This window comes from Salvelinus sp. IW2-2015, linkage group LG2, assembly GCF_002910315.2.
Source record: "Salvelinus sp. IW2-2015 linkage group LG2, ASM291031v2, whole genome shotgun sequence".
Lineage (NCBI taxonomy): Eukaryota > Metazoa > Chordata > Actinopteri > Salmoniformes > Salmonidae > Salvelinus > Salvelinus sp. IW2-2015.
Window position 1 is genome coordinate 22,032,389 of NC_036839.1, and position 12,541 is coordinate 22,044,929.

Genomic DNA, 12,541 nt, shown 5'->3' on the forward strand with positions numbered 1-12,541 from the left:
CTTGTTCCACCATTGGGGTGCCAGAGCACAACAGTTTTGACTGGGCTGAGCGGAACTGTACTTCCTCAGAGGTAGGGAGCGAGCAGGCCAGAGGTGGATGAACGCAGTGCCCTTGTTTGGTGTAGGGCCTGATCAGAGCCTGAAGGTACGGAGGTGCCGTTCCCCTCACAGCTCCGTAGGCAAGCACCATGGTCTTGTAGCGGATGCGAGCTTCAACTGGAAGCCAGTGAGAGAGCGGAGGAGCGGGGTGACGTGAGAGAACTTGGGAAGGTTGAACACCAGACGCGGCTGCGGCGTTCTGGATGAGTTGTAGGGGTTGAATGGCACAGGCAGGGAGCCCAGCCAACAGCGAGTTGCAATAATCCAGACGGGAGATGACAAGTGCCTGGATTAGACCTGCGCGCTTCCTGTGTGAGGCAGGGTCGTACTCTGCGAATGTTGTAGAGCATGAACCTACAGGAACGGGTCACCGCCTTGATGTGAGTTGAGAACGACAGGGTGTTGTCCAGGATCACGCCAAGGTTCTTAGCGCTCTGGGAGGAGGACACAATGGAGTTGTCAACCGTGATGGCGAGATCATGGAACGGGCAGTCCTTCCCCGGGAGGAAGAGCAGCTCCGTCTTGCCGAGGTTCAGCTTGAGGTGGTGATCCGTCATCCACACTGATATGTCTGCCAACATGCAGAGATGCGATTCGCCACCTGTTATCAGAGGGGGAAAGGAGAAGATTAATTGTGTGTCGTCTGCATAGCAATGATAGGAGAGGCCATGTGAGGATATGACAGAGCCAAGTGACTTGGTGTATAGCGAGAATAGGAGAGGCCTAGAACAGACCCTGGGGGACACCAGTGGTGAGAGCACGTGGTGCGGAGACAGATTCTCGCCACGCCACCTGGTAGAGCGACCTGTCAGGTAGGACGCAATCCAAGCGTGGGCCCGCCGGAGATGCCCAGCTCGGAGAGGGTGGAGAGGAGGATCTGATGGTTCACAGTATCAAAGGCAGCCGATAGGTCTAGAAGGATGAGAGCAGAGAGAGAGAGTTAGCTTTTGCAGTGCGGAGCGCCTCCGTGACACAGAGAAGAGCAGTCTCAGTTGAATGACTAGTCTTGAAACCTGACTGATTTGGATCAAGAAGGTCATTCTGAGAGAGATAGCAGGAGAGCTGGCCAAGGACGGCACGTTCAAGAGTTTGGAGAGAAAGAAAGAAGGGATACTGGTCTGTAGTTGTTGACATCGGAGGGATCGAGTGTAGGTTTTTTCAGAAGGGGTGCAACTCTCGCTCTCTTGAAGACGAAGGACGTAGCCAGCGGTCAAGGATGAGTTGATGAGCGAGGTGAGGTAAGGGAGCAAACTCCCTCACGACGCCAGGTCAGCGGAGTCAATCACCACCTTCCGGAGACACCTGAAACCCCACCTCTTTAAGGAATACCTAGGATAAAGTAATCCTCCTAACCCCACCCCTCCCCCTTAAAAGAGTTAGATGCACTATTGTAAAGTGGTTGTTCCACTGGATTTCATAAGGTGAATGCACCAATTTGTAAGTCGCTCTGGATAAGAGCGTCTGCTAAATGACTTAAATGTAAATGTAAATGTAATGTTTACTGTTAATCTTGTATTGTTTATTGTTTTTGTTTATTATCTATTTCACTTTCTTTGTCAATGTAAAGATATGTTTCCCATGCCAATAAAACCCCTTAAACTGAAATTGAGAGACAAAGAGAGATAGAGAGAGAGAAACAGTGGGACAGAGAGATACAGAGAGAGAGAAACAGCGAGAGAGTTAAAGGTGGGATACTTCTGTGGCTGAATCGAAGCCCTGCAAATTCAGCAGCCGATGTCAAACAAAAACAATGTTTGCCGGATCAGGTGTGGCCAATTAGTGGGTGCGGCCAACACACCTGAATACACTTAACAAGATAGAGTATATAGAGAGTCTGTTGATGCTGAGAATGGAATGTATATGTTTTTGAATAACATTCTTAGAACGTTCTTTGAATGTTACTAATGTTTTCTTGTGGTTTTTACTAAGGAAAGAAAATTATGTTCTGAGAACATGACTTTAAATAGAACCATGAGGAAACGTTATGCTGAAGTACTGAAATTCCTACAGAAGAACGTTGTTTCTTAACGTTCTCGGAACTATTTGAGAACATTCCCAATGTCAAACCAGTTGGATGACGTTCCTAGAGCATTATAATTTTTGGGGAAATGTAACCATGTTTGAACTTTTAGGAAACGTTCTGTTAAAGTAATGAAATACCAAGAAAATAACATTCCTTAAATATGCTGAGAATGTTCCAAAGCCAAGCAACTTTCCTGCACCATTCCCAGAAAGTTGTGGGAAGGTTGTATGCAAAATAATCCTTGGACAACCACGCTATCACCAAGCTCTAAGAAACATTTGGTTCTCAGAACATTATGTGCTAGCTGGGATGTCTACACAGTTTGGGAGGGCAAGGCAGAAACAAGAGGCATTATAATAATCCAGATTACTTTGATCCAAGACTGACTCGCAGGCCAGGCAGCGGAAGACACAGAGAACACGAAGGAATCGATTATTCCTTAATATCCTTTCGTTGTTCCAGTCCCCACACACACACACACACACACACACACACACACACACACACACACACACACACACACACACACACACACACACACACCACACCACACACACACCACCACACACACACACACACACACACACACACCACACACACACACACCACACACACACACAGGTGAGAGCGTTTCTATATGCTTTTCCAGGGCAACAAGATGAAATCCTCCCTTAATAGATACATCTGTCTGTTTGCTGAAGCATTTTAGTGTGAGTGGCTTTTCCCAAGGGCAGAGTGTGTGTAGTGGATCATAGTGTATTTCAGACAGCCCAGTCAGTCCAATTGGTAAGGTCACAATATTGGACATGTTGCATATTTATCTTCTTCTGTTGTGGATGTTTCTAGGCACCTGGTACTATGGTTATTAGTGAAATGGCAGACAGAGACACAGTGTGACCAGTGTAGCCAGCTAGTGTAACTTTCTGGTCATCTAGTGCCTGATCATGTGACTGACTGACTTTTGTTGTTTTATTTTTCCTTCTACAGTGAGAGAGTGACAGGAAGGTTAAGGTGTAGTACCTCTGAACAGAACACTACCTTTGCACAGACCCCAGCTAGCACATTTGGTTCTTTGGAAGTTGTGGGAAAGTACATTTTTTGTTTCCCATTGGAACAAAGCCATCATTTCCTGACAGGTAAATCGTAGAAGTTTGTTAAACATTCTGAGAACGGAAGTGAACATTTCACCTGTTCTGGGCACGCTCATTTTTATGTTGCAGGGAGGTTCTGAGAACGTTTAACTAGGGTTCACTGAACGTTTTCCTGGGAGGTTTTATTAATGTTCTGAGAACGGAAATTATGGGTTATTTGAAGGTAATTAATAATGTTTCGAGAACATTCTCTAAATGTTGTGAATGTTTTGAACAAAATGTAAAGGTTTCAATAAGACTTTTAATAACAATGGTAGCTTATTTTGGGTTAACTATGTTGAATTCCAAGCACAGATAGGACACATGAAAATTTATTAAATGAATTTATGCAAACACATTTCTTTTTTATTGTGGCATGGCATCAGTGAGATTTCAAACAGACCCGATTTCAAAAGGGTAGCCAATTAGTGGGCACGGCCAACACACCTGAACAAGATAGAAGATAGAGTTTTGTTGATGCTGAGAACAGAATGTACTGTAGGTTTTAATTAAGAGTTAATTGGCGCATCCCCATCAAAATCCGTCAGTTTAAGCTAGAGATATCTGTTTTTTGCATGGGCTGCGTCTCAATCCACCACATCTGCCTATGTCGGCCTTCTGCATCGACGGTAGAAGGTGGCTGAGCTACAGCGGAGTTTGTCAGACCATGAGACATCCCGAAAATCGGTGTTCTCAAGAAAACGTCTGTAGCATCCGAACGGTTTGGCCTACAAACTAATATGACCACTCAATTTCAACATTGCAAATAAAAACATTTTAACTTGGTGGAAAAGGAAGACCTACATACTGCTTTATGTATTCGTGTAGAGGGATTATAAGACTCTAGCATTAGATCAACTGGGTGGGCGGCTTTAATGAGCACTGGAGTAAATGGTGAGTGAAGGGTAACCACGTGGCTCTTCACTATACCAGCTAGCACATTTGGTTCCTTGGAAGTTGTGGGAACGTACATTTTTGGTTTCCCATTGGTTCTAGGAATGAAACCTGACCGGTAAAACAGAAACATTCTTAAACGTTCTGAGAACGGAAGTGATCATTTCTCCTGTTCTGGGAACATTCATTTTTAGGTTGCAGGGAGGTTCTGAGAACACCTTACTATGTTTCCCTGAAATGGTTCCGTATGGAAAGATGAGATTCTCACAAACACGATGGTGTTCTCCGTTTTGCTCTACAACCTCCACAAGTGTCAAGGAACTTGTCTGAAGGTAACCCGGTTCCGGTTTTAAAAAAGTATGGAGGTTTTTTTGTGCAAACAAAAAATGGGTTGAATATGTGTCCAAAAAACAAAAATATTTCCTGAGCTTTCTTATCTCCTACCACGAGGAACCATGAGGAACCATGAGGAACCCTGCAGGAAACATTATGCTGAAGTACTGAAATTCCTGCAGAAGAATGTTGTTTCTTAGCATTCACTGAACGTTCTCAGAATATTACTTTAAATAGAACCACGACGGAACCTGTAGGAAAAGTTATGCCCCAGTACTGAAATTCACACAGAAAAATGTTGTTTCCTAACGTTCTCAGGAACAATTTTGGAACATTACTTACTGCAAAATAGGGGAGGGTTGACAAACGTTTTTGGGGGGAGGGTTGTGTAATTTTTTTATTGTGAATAGGGTCGGGCAATTAATTTTTTCCCTGGTTTACATTTGTTCTTTTGCAGGTTTTACTACAGAATTTCTTCCATCCTAGTGTCACGTTCCTGACCTGTTTTCTGTTAGTTTTGTATGTGTTAGTTGGTCAGGACGTGAGTTTGGGTGGGCAGTCTATGTTTTCTGTTTCTATGTTGGTTAATGGGTACCTAATATGGTTCTCAATTAGAGGCAGGTGGTTTTTATCTCCTCTGATTGAGAATCATATTAAGGTAGGTAGTTTCACAGTGTTTGTTTGTGGGTGGTTGTCTCCTGTGTCAGTGTCTGTCTATGTTGCACCATACGGGACTGTTTCGGTTTGTTTGTTCATTTTTGTTCGTTCGGTTTTTATGTAGTCATTTCCCTGTTCGTGCGTTCTTCGTGTTACATGTAAGTTCTTACGTCCAGGTCTGTCTACATCGTTTGTTGTTTTGTTAGTTATATCAAGTATAGTTCGTCTTCGTCTTCGTCTGTTTTGTTTAATAAATTATCATGTCTTATCACAACGCTGCATTTTGGTTTAATCCCTGCTCCTCCTCTTCGGAGGAAGAGGAACACCGTTACACCTAGCCAAATGTCCTCATCTGCTTGCATGCACCTCCCCTATATGTTTTGGTTCTTCCCTTATGCACTACGCTTTTCCGCCCGCTAACTTTTACTATATCACAGGTCAATATAGTCTACCACTCTGTCTATCCAGCCCTCTATCCACCATTCATAGTGACAATAGGGGTAGGTGGTTTGTTTGTCCAGATCTGCAATAGGATAACTAGCAATCATACCACACATGAAATCATTCAAAGCTGCATACATTTTAAATATGAATCCACAAGAACAAATAGGAATAGCTGATATAGGCAGCAGAGGCCAGGTGCAGCATTGCGCATGAAAGAACAGTGAAGACAAAAAGCTCCCATAATTATCTTGTTTAGGGGCAACACAATTAGCCTACCTAGACTAGTCTACAACACCACAATGCAATGAATAACTGTATTATTGTTCTCAAGTGAGTACTCTAGGCTGCAGTGAAAATGGCATTTGAATAACAGCGCAAAAGCCCTGTGAATTGAATGTTTCATTTGGATCAGTTGTGGGTCTACTCGACAGTTTATAAGGTCTAGAAAGGCACAGTACCAGGCCAGTCTGGCTGTATTTTTACTTCTGATACTGAGATGCTCTGTCTGTTGCAGATCATCGTTATTCAGGAAAGCTTAAGGTGCGCTCTGCCTCCTCTCCAATCCAAGCGGCTTTTCCTCACACACCTAGAACCTAACGCTTCAATATAGCCTAACTTTTCAAATGTTTTACCTTTTATATGTGGTACAAACACAACCAGTCACAATGTTTTAATCTGATTAGGCTACTTCAAATGTCTCCTGTAGGTATGCACACGTTCGTCCAAAATATAATTGCAGCATCCTGAAAATGGCCTGACAGTAACCAGGTTTCCATCCAACCTTTTAATGCGAGTAAAGTACTTCGGATAGAAAATGTCACGACATCTTGGGAAAGCGTGCAGTTTATTAAGCTACACATGAAATATATTATGATGAACTTCACAGGGTGGTGAAAGTGCACGTGATGAGCTTGATGCTCCTTTCCAATAAATATCGAGGGTCTTATTCTGGTGACATGATGATCGGTGCTTGGCTGCCGTTTGACAAATAAAATGATCTTGCACTTTTATCCATAATAATCTCATTATATAGTAGGCTATACCTGCACTGTATCTGCGAGCTGTTGGCTAGCGCGCACGTACCAATACCAGAGTGGTCACATTCGCTATACTTAGGCCTGGAGTTTAAAATGCCATGGAAACCCATTAACTTGTATTTTTTATTCGGTAAATGGGAATTTAACTACAAAATACATGTTAATGTGCACTACGTATTTACTCATAGAGGTGTATCCGCAACAAGTCAATTTGATGGAAACAACTGATGGGAAAATGCGCATATTGTTTTTATGCAGATTTTAGAATATTCGCATGGAAATCTTGCGCCAATTGGATGGAAACCTATAGACACCCTAAAGACAATGGCAAGTGCGCTAGTCCAGTGTCACTTTGATTATGCCTGCACATCATTGTTCACCAGCAGCCCTAAACATCTAAAGAATAAGCTACAGACCAGCCAAAACAAGAATTGTAACTCCCCTCTCATACTCATCTGGAGGTGGAGCATTTTTTTGTCTGTTTTTTTTTCATAGCATTTTTTTGTCTAATGTATCTGTATCTCTGTCATTGTATATGTATTTATGTAAAAATAGGGACCACAATGGAAGTAAATCCCAGACTTTATTGTGCAATCCCAGGTCACTTTTAAAAATCTTTGTACTGTGTGTACTGACAAATAAAACCAATCAATCAATCCAAACTGTGCAGCGGCCATTTGATGAATGGAAAGAGACATCTGTTACAAAACACCCCAAAAATCCAATGACATTTGGAGATTGTCAAGCCAGGCCTTCAATACTGGGTAAACCCACAAGGTAAGGAGGGATGTATTTTCTGTTTATCGAGATTGACATAATCTATGTATTGTGGTGTTGAAAATGCAAACCATGATATTGAAGTCCCCGAAGTCGGTATGCTTTGTTTATTGGTTGTGGGGTGCATTGGCACAGAAACCTGCTGGTGGAAAATGTGTTGCATATATTTTATATAATTATACATATGTCATCAAAATGTTGAAAATCACATGTCCCCCTAGCTGATCATTGTCTGCAGAAGGCTCTGATCCTACAGTCTGGCCAAAAGTTTTGAGAATGACACAAATATTAATTTCCACAAAGTTTGCTGCTTCAGTGTCTTTAGATATTTTTGTCAGATGTTACTATGGAATACTGAAGTATAATTACAAGCATTTCTTAAGTGTCAAAGGCAATTACATGAAGTTGATGCAAAGAGTCAATATTTGCAGTGTTGACCCTTCTTTTTCAAGACCTCTGCAATCCGCCCTGGCATACTGTCAATTAACTTCTGGGCCACATCCTGACTGATGGCAGCCCATTCTTTCATAATCAATGCTTGGAGTTTGTCAGAATTTGTGGGTTTTTGTTTGTCCGCCTGCCTCTTGAGGATTGACCACAAGCTCTCAATGGGATTAAGGTCTGGGGAGTTTCCTGGCCATGGACCCAAAATATCAATGTTTTGTTCCCCAAGCCACTTAGTTATCACTTTTGCCTTATGGCAAGGTAGGTGCTCCATCATGCTGGAAAAGGCATTGTTCATCATCGAACTGTTCCTGGATGGTTGGAAAAAGTTGCTCTCGGAGGATGTGTTGGTACCATTCTTTATTCATGGCTGTGTTCTTAGGCAAAATTGTGAGTGAGCCCACTCCCTTGGCTGTGAAGCACCCCCACACATGAATGGTCTCAGGATGCTTTACTGTTGGCATGACACAGGACTGATGATAGCGCTCACCTTGTCTTCTCCGGACAAGCTTTTTTCCGGATGCCCCAAACAATCGGAAAGGGGATTYATCAGAGAAAATGACTTTACCCCAGTCCTCAGCAGTCCAATCCCTGTACCTTTTGCAGAATATCGGTCTGTCCCTGATGTTTTTCCTGGAGAGAAGTGGCTTCTTTGCTACCCTTCTTGACACCAGGCCATCCTCCAAAAGTCTTCGCCTCACTGTGCGTGCAGATGCACTCACACCTGCCTGCTGCCATTCCTGAGCAAGATCTGTACTGGTGGTGCCCCGATCCCGCAGCTGAATCAACTTTAGGAGACAGTCCTGGTGCTTGCTGGACTTTCTTGGGCGCCCTGAAGCCTTCTTCACAACAATTGAACCGCTCTCCTTGAAGTTCTTGATGATCCGATAAATGGTTGATTTAGGTGCAATCTTACTGGCAGCAATATCCTTGCCTGTGAAGCCCTTTTTGTGCAAAGCAATGATGACGGCACGTGTTTCCTTGCAGGTAACCATACTTGACAGAGGAAGAACAATGATTCCAAGCACCACCCTCCTTTTGAAGCTTCCGGTCTGTTATTCGAACTCAATTAGCAAGACATGAGTGATCTCCAGCCGTGTCCTCGTCAACACTCACACCTGTGTTAACGAAAGAATCACTGACATGATGTCAGCTAGTTCTTTTGTGGCAGGGCTGAAATGCAGTGCAAATGTTTTTGGGGGATTCAGTTCATTTGCATGGCAAAGAGGGACTTTGCAATTAATTGCAATTCATCTGATCACTCTTCATAACATTCTGGAGTATATGCAAATTGCCATCATACAAACTGAGGCAGCAGACTTTGTGAAAATTACTATTTGTGTCATTCTCAAAACTTTTGGCCACGACTGTAGTGTAAAGAAACATTTGAAAGAAATTGTTATTTGTGGTCGTAAACATTATTTTGAGTTAATTCTATGTGCAATTTATTTTACAAGGAGAGGGTCATGTGAAAATATTTGAAATGTTGGGGAGGGGGGTACATGTTTTGGGGGTGACACCTTGAGTTGAGTGTACTGGTTTCCCTAAACAACCAAGTCCAGTTGATTAGCCAGGTTCCTATCAGAATTCCCCATCCCCATAGGTGTTGTTCAGAGTAGGTACGGGCAGCGTCACAGATTGAATGAACAATGTGTAGCCTATATTCTTTGGCGCATAGTAGGAAATATTCCGTGCATAAACACAGTTAAAATCACAACGATACCACATGGTAGTAGTAGTAGTTATTTTGGGTGCGTACTGAGTGAGTAAATGATGCTGTGCATGACTGAAGTGAGTGACACCTGCTGTTTCCTACATTGTATATCCAAAGAGACCAATAGGCCTAGGCTACGTAATTTCAGTTTCAGAACACTATTATAGCCCATCGCAACCTGCACGTTTCTCTCCTTGAAAAATAGATAACTTTCTTATAAGTCCTCAACAACAATTGTCATCCAGTGTGGGGTATTAAGTCTGAGAACCAAATTGAGACCATCTCTGAATAGTAGCATACATGGCATTTGTCTGATGCTTGTTCGCACGCTAATGTAATCACAACCCTCTGTAGCTTATCCTACTTCTATTAAATATTGACCGTCCTTTATCCGACGGCTCCATGTCGACTGTCTGTTGCAGAGATATTAGAAGTAGATGAATACACATTATGAATATTGCAATGGGAGGCTCCAGTGCGTCTATTAGGCCTAGCCTATGGTTTTTCAATATGCAGCCTGGGTATTTGGTTTTCTTTGGGTGAACTATGGTAAACAATTGGCTCAGGGAAAGGCAGGCGCTTGTGTTTGACAGGTCGGTTAACCGAAATCGGTCAGATAGATGTGCCAGTGTCATCACATGTAGCCTCAACAATCACCTCAATAAACTAATCTCTTACCTTGATGATGCTGCTCCTGCGGGGGGCTGCCCTCACTGCCTCCAGGACGATGGTGTCGTTGTCCTGGCCGGGGAGGATGACTCCGCTCCGCCTCCCCGTCCTGGACGCTCTCGGCGGGATGATCTCAGGAGCTCCATCATCGCACAGACCGTCCCCATAACGCTCTTGCTCCGACATCTTCTCAACAGAAGCCCAAGTTCAAGTTTCAGGTTAGGAAATCACACAATGTTACGTATTGCCTCGGAGTAAGTCTGCGTTGGTCGTTGGTTGTTTATGGGTGACATTTATTTACAGAAGTGCCCGGGTATTGAGGGGTCTGCTGCGCCTTTCCAAAAACATTAAATCACGGAACTGGACTCCATGTCATCTGGCCTCGGGCGATTCCGTTAGTCCGTTAGATCTTCCCCGGTCCGGCAGTCGGGTAGGTTAATTACTTAAATGTCCTTAATTACGGCGAAAGTCCATCACATCCAGTCTCATGTTCGCTCTCCCGTGTCCACAAAGTCGACCTGACTTGTAAGCCTACTATCTGGTATAGAATCAAAGGATTGGGTGGGGAACACCCACTATAGACAATCGGAAATGTGACCTGTTGGGAAATCAAAACACCACTGACACGCGCAGACTTAAATGTAAATTGGTTTTGATAACGAGTTTACCCCAAAATACTATGCATTCCTGAAGGACGTGTTTTTCGCGCAACAAGTCGGATCAGTTTCACAGATTGGCAGCAGCAGCCCTACCTCTCCATAAAAGAAAGCGCTGTCCTGGATGCTTCCGACAAAGCTTTTTCACACACAATGATAGGTGAACATTGGGAAGAGGAAACTTCGCAATAAAAATCGTTAAAAACAACAAACGTATTTAGGTGTAGGTTACCCAAAGTAGCTTACTCAGTCTGCTTTACCATCACCGACACAGTTACCAAAGTGCAAGGCAGTAAACTTTACGCTGTGATATATGGTGTTCTGTTAGGGAGAACAATACTTATTTATATTACATAGTTCCGTACATTGACTGAGATCTCAAAGTACTCTAAGCTGCTAATCGCTTATAGTCAGTCTGCAACAGCCGATGTTGACGAGAATGAGGAATACAACTGACAGTTACACCGCCTCTACTCCTCCCCACCTCTCTGCCCCTGCCCTCCCTCCTATCCTAGAAATCATGATTGACGCGTCATGCGACCAATACGCACAGGTATTTGGCACTCGTAGCGCCAAAACGCACGCAGTTAACGTACCAAAACTCGTGGATGGGTGGAGTCAGAACTCGCGGGCTCTGGAATGCCTCACATGTTGGAAACGTTCCAGATGTTCTTGGCGAGGAGAGGAGAGGAGAGGAGAGGAGAGGAGAGGGCTAGGAACAGCAGAGCCCAGGAAAAGGAGGGACTCACTCGAGCAGGATTCCTCAACTGGCGGCCCACAGGCTGAATTTGGCCCACGGGTATTTCTATGTATTTATTGTTGGACATAAATGACTGTAAAAACACCAGCAAATCAGCTCCAAGTGATTTTCGTATTGGAAATCTTTTCAAAGTATTCCCACATATAATAGAGAGATAGGCATATACAAATTTAACCCATAAGAGACTAAGCCCTGTCTAAGCGGGGGTCTACTAAGCTACACTACATGACCAAAAGTATCTGGACGCCTTCTCGTTGAACATCACACTCCAAAATCAGGGGCATTAATATGGAGTTGGTCCCCCTTTGCTGCTATAACAGCCTCCATCCACTCTTCTGGGAAGACGTTCCACTTGACGTTGGAACATTGCTGGGGGGACTTGCTTCCATTCAGCCACAAGAGCATTAGTGAGGTCGGGCAATGATTTTGGGCGATTAGGCCTGGCTCGCAGTCGGCTTTCCAATTCATTGCAAAGGTGTTTGATGGAGTTGAGGTCAGGGCTCTGTGTAGGCCAGTCAAGTTCTTCCACATCGATCTCAACAAACCATTTCTGAATGGACCTCGCTTTGTGCACGGGGGCATTGTCATGCTGAAACAGGAAAGGGCCTTCCCTAAACTGTTGCCACAAAGTTGGAAGCACAGAACTGTCTAGAATGTCATTGTAAGCTGTAGAGTTAAGATTTCCCTTCACTGGAACTAAGGGGCCTAGTCAGAACCATGAAAAACAGCCCCAGACCATTATTCCTCCTCCACCAAACCTTACAGCTGGCACTATGCATTGGGGCAGGTAGCGTTCTGCTGGCATCCGCCAAACCCAGATTCGTCTGTCGGACGGCCAGATGGTGAAGCATGACTCATCACTCCAGAGAACGCGTTTCCACTGCTCCAGAGTCCAGTGGTGGCA

The 12,541-nt window shown here is 43.9% G+C and overlaps 1 pseudogene; it reads right to left on the reverse strand.

The window, feature by feature from the left end:
• Positions 1-11,301, reverse strand: part of LOC111972899 (inactive phospholipase C-like protein 1) — a 117,306-nt pseudogene extending 106,005 nt beyond the window's left edge.
• Positions 11,302-12,541: the final 1,240 nt, after the last annotated feature.